General features: G+C 41.0%; 1 long non-coding RNA gene across 1 annotated transcript; it reads left to right on the plus strand.

The window, feature by feature from the left end:
- The first annotated feature begins 1,309 nt into the window (after positions 1 to 1,309).
- LOC114133269 (uncharacterized) lies at positions 1,310 to 4,128 on the plus strand. The gene is made up of 3 exons (XR_003593138.1): positions 1,310 to 2,096; positions 2,314 to 2,474; positions 3,703 to 4,128. It is a non-coding gene; the product is annotated as an uncharacterized LOC114133269 (long non-coding RNA).
- Positions 4,129 to 4,859: the final 731 nt, after the last annotated feature.

A 4,859-nucleotide genomic window follows, 5' to 3' on the forward strand; every position in this document is an offset into this window, starting at 1 on the left:
CCTACCTGCCTATGCTTGTCTATTTCCAGGCAACTTGCCATGAGCCTACCTGAGTCATGGAGCCTCCCCTGAGCCATAGCTCAGAAATCAACTTTGTGTATTTCTTTTTTTAGCCTTCCTCCCAACCCCCCCTGTTTTTACCATCTATTTTCCTGACTGTATGTGTTCCTCACCTTTCTCTCAATTTAAAAAAAAACTATTTAACATTTTTTAATACATTTTGTAGGCAAAGGCAAAGTTTGACACAGTGATTAAGAGAAAGAAGTGCATGTGTTTGACTCTGCAGAATGGGTGTGACTTTACTGTGAAATGTTTGCAGCAGGTTCTTCCAAGGTCTCCGTGTTTCTGGTTTTCTTCCCAGACTATCGGGTGTCTTAGCACACATGGGCCTGAACAGTCAGTAAGTAAACTCTATTTAGGGTTGAAATATACACTCTCTCTATGTTTGTTCTCCCTGATTGATAGCTAAACTTATCTTGTTTTAGGCCATTTAGATCTGCCAACATTATGGCACACTTTCTAAGTGTCAAAGAAATGACGAGATGATTTTATTTTATTTTTTAATGTACAGAGATTATTATTCCTTTAATGAGATTTTGATTTGGTCTGGAACCAAAACACAGAAACACAGAGTTCCTTTAAATCAAGGCTAAAACCTCAAGGCTAAGAGTTAGCTTTGGTTTATAATAACTGGAACATTGACCAACACAATTTGATGTATATTTTCTTGATCATTTTGATAATGCTATTTGACCAAATGCAATGTTTATTGCTGTTTCATAATTAATTACTGTATTTTTTTTTTTTTTTTTGCTGTAAGGCACTTTGAACTGCTTTTTTATTGAAATGTGCTTAACAAATAAAGTTGACTTCATTTATTGATATATTATGGTCTTATTCGCATAATTTAAGCTAAAAAAAGGGGAAGATTATAGGCTGATTTAAAATCTTGGAGACCTGTTATGTAGTCTGATGAAACAAAAATGAAATTACTTGCTTATAATAACCATCGCTGTATGTCTGTGTAGTACAAAGGTAGCAGCATCGTGTTTTGTTCCGGTGCAGGAGGGACTGCAAAATAGATGGTATCATAAAGGAACGTTGGGTGTGAGTCTTCCAATTGGATGGTGTCCCTAAACGCACCACTAAAAGTTACAGAGTTTAGAGACAACACAGTCAACGTTTTCAAGTGACTGACACAAAGTCACCCCCCTCGCCACATCGGTCCTGGCACAATGATCAACGGACACAGGAAAAAGGAAAAACCCAACTCCAAATGTGTTTGAAGATATTCAGTTTATTTTTCAGACACACCTCTAATGTTGCTACCACTTACATCAACATGGAAGCACAGACCAGATGCCTGTTGTACACAAGTCTACGTCTGCGTCTGCAACGGTCTTAGCTTAATACCTGCCTAGTGCCGTGCAGCAGAGCCAGACTGCATTAAAAAAAAAAGGAAAAAGGAAGGTCGCCAGAATCAAAACACTCCAAATCTCCCACACATCTCCAGTCAGGCTTTCTCTCTCGTATTAGGCGGCTCACAAATAAAGCGATTTACCTTGGTGTCTCTCCGCACACCGGGGGCAAAACAATGCAGCACGCCGTTTCCTTTAGAAATGTGTGTGTGTGTGAGTGTGGAGAGGGGGAGACAGACTGTAAAACCCCTGTGGCACAAATCATCCACCCCCACCGCTGCATCTTGTGCCACAATGTGTCTCCTAACTGTCTGACATGGTAACATGGATGAGGGCAGAGCTGGGAGACAAACAGAAAGAGACACAAAGACTGGTGGTGCTGCTGATGGTGGTGGTGGTGGAGACAAGCTGGTGAGCTGGTGCTGCTTCTGATGTTCTTCTACAGACTGATGGAAAGCAGGGATGACATAAGAGCCGGGCAACCTGAGGAAGGGGAGGTTAAGGATGCAGAGACACACTAACAAAAGCAACAGCATTTAATATGAAACAGAATTTCAGAGCTTAGTCGCCATGACAACAACACACTTACACCACCGTTTAATTGCTGCTGGCTGCAGTTGTCTGTCGTCTCTCAATCTGCTGGCAACATGTATAACCTGTTATTACTGTAATTTGTGGGTAAGTGTAAGCTGGCATATTGCCGCTCAGCTTTGTATTTATACGTACTTGTATATGTTGCTGACATTAAAGGGCAATCAGAGAGCTATCACACAACTTGTAGTTCATCTATCTGCAACATGAATGATCGTTCACCTTATTTCAGCCCACTGAGAAATGTCTCATTGCCACAATGTAGCTGGACAAGTTGATTGAATCTTTACATTATTTCGCAAAGTATTTCTTCACCACAGTACACCAGAGCAGCACCTGGTGTTTGGCCCCAACCTGTCCAACCACCAGCATCACTTGTGAACGATTTAAGCTAAATGAACTCCTTCACTCGAGGCGCAGGCTGACCCCCGTCCCCACAGGGACTGATTCACCTTACATCCATGTGTGAGCATTTCTTTTCAAAGAACTGAGTACTTTTACATGACTGTATATGGATTGTTTTTGTGCAACAAGACAATTTCCTTGTGTCTTGATGAATGTCTTGGTCAGAACTTCAGTACAAGCGCTACGTGGTAGCATCTCGTTAGTGATTGTTTTGCAGCACTGAAAAAAGCAAATGGAGCTCCAACTTTAAAAGGGAAAAAAAGAAGTTAATTTGTCGCACGTAATCAAGTTAAGTTTGTCGAACTTGATCCATTTACATTTTTTTTAACATGACAACTTAAACATATTTACTTGGATAAACTTAATTTGATTATTTGTAGCAAATTCGATCATATTTTTTTTTCAATTTGTTATTTATTTCCATGTCCAACAAGCTGATAAAGACAGAATCTAAAATGCTTTGAGTGATCTAACCTGAACTAGATAGCTTGACTAGAGGAGAGCGGTATCGGATGAAGATCAATGCGCAAGTTTTAAATTCACTCTTGAAATAATTTTATTTCTACAACACTTTTTTTCAACACTAACGCAAAAAAAAAAAAAAAACGATTTTGCTTTGATTTACTCTGAAATTATATGTTTTTTTTTGGTGGTGCGGGGGGTTTCTGGAAAACAAAGCAACGTATCGACAATACTGAACCTGTATTTACTTTGCATCGGATTGAGAGCGAAACATGCAGTATGGCACACCTCTGAATTTGACACTGAAAATGTATTTCTTAAAATACAGATATTTTCCGTAGCTTATTGCTCATGTCAGAACAGCAGCTTGACCGTTTGTGACAGTAGCCCCACTGTTTGGGGCGACATGTTTTTCCTAGAAACTAGAGGCATTTTGCTCACAGGATCCAGTCACTTTGATGTCACACACTGAAAAACGTAATAGGAAATAAAACAAAAGTCAAAACAATAAGGATGGTTTCCCTCTGCAGATAACCGATAGGTCTGACACACATTTAACTAAAAAGGCTCCGTGCTGCTTTGACCGTGTCTCATCTCACCACTTTTGTCTCGTAACGTTCTTCACGGGTTTTGTGTAAACACATGTTTGGCCGCGCAGGGCCCAGAACATGTTGGGGGGGGGGGGCGAAGGAGAGAAAAAGGAGCGTGGAGAGCAAAGAGTGGAGGGTGATCGCAACACACTTGGCGAAAGGCAATTTACTGTTTCTAAAGGTACTGAGTTCTGAGTGTGTCTCATGCTCCCTGTGGGTTATTTGTCTATTTTCAGAGAACTGTAGGCGGTGCGGGGAAAGTGTTCAAGCCAGGACAGGATGGAGATATTCTCCTAGGCTTCAAAACAGCTGGAATGAGAAGCTAGACGAGTGTGCAAAGATTTTCAACAATCGCAGGCTGAAGTGGATATCTGACACGAGACAAGATGAGCTCACAAGGAATGTCGTATCTCTCTTCCCATCGCTGGATGTCTTTGTAGCAGATTTCAACAGGGAAAAAAGGGGATAATATCAACTTTTATGACAAGATAAAGCGTTTTAAATATTTAAAAAAGCCCATAAATGACACAAATTTCATCCTGTGTATGAGCTTACTAACAAAATCAATGAATATTTATGTTTTTCATCAACTATATTAGCATGTCTACGGCAATGGTTGTGCGTTATTATTTTTAAAAAAGTGTACTAGTGCTTTTAGTACTGACAAAAACAACTCTAGATCAACATTTGTCAAAAGTAAAAGAAACAACTAAATATGGAGGTCATCAGAAGCATAAAAAGTTTTTTTTTTTTCCATCAGAAAACACTCAGCTGTACATTCCTGTGCACTGAATTCATTTGCCTATACCCCCAGGGAATACACACACACACACACACACACACACACACACACACACACACACGCAAACGTTCTTTCTCTCAAACAGAAACACACTGCAAACTTCTGGCCATGTCTGAGCCTGCTCTGGATAAGATAGGCATGGGTTGCCTGATAGCATTGTGACCGTTGACAGGAAACTGAAACAGGGTGGGATGGTTCGGGGCCACAAATTTGCATGCCTGTTTGTGCCGCTACGTACGCGGTTCGTGGACGTTGGCCGTCTTACCCTCCTGTCAAACGCAAGCCAAATGCTTCCCCAAATTCAATGGGGTTTTTTTTGTTCCCTCTCCCCCCCCTTTTTTCTTTCTGAATGCTGGTAGTCATTCCTGAAATGACTGGGCGCTTGTGCTCTGCATGAATGACCGTGTCTCCCTAAAAACAGAAAAAAAATTAAAAAAAGAAAGAGACCATACTGTAGAACAGTCTGCATTCTGCCACTTGGCCACCAGACGGGACAGTGGGGAGGCTGTACTGGGTGGCGTTATTGTCTTCTGGTGAATAGAGAGCCTGTCACAGACACACAAACACAGCGGCTTAGCAGCTGAGCATCTA

This window comes from Xiphophorus couchianus, chromosome 18 (assembly GCF_001444195.1).
Source record: "Xiphophorus couchianus chromosome 18, X_couchianus-1.0, whole genome shotgun sequence".
Classification (NCBI taxonomy): domain Eukaryota; kingdom Metazoa; phylum Chordata; class Actinopteri; order Cyprinodontiformes; family Poeciliidae; genus Xiphophorus; species Xiphophorus couchianus.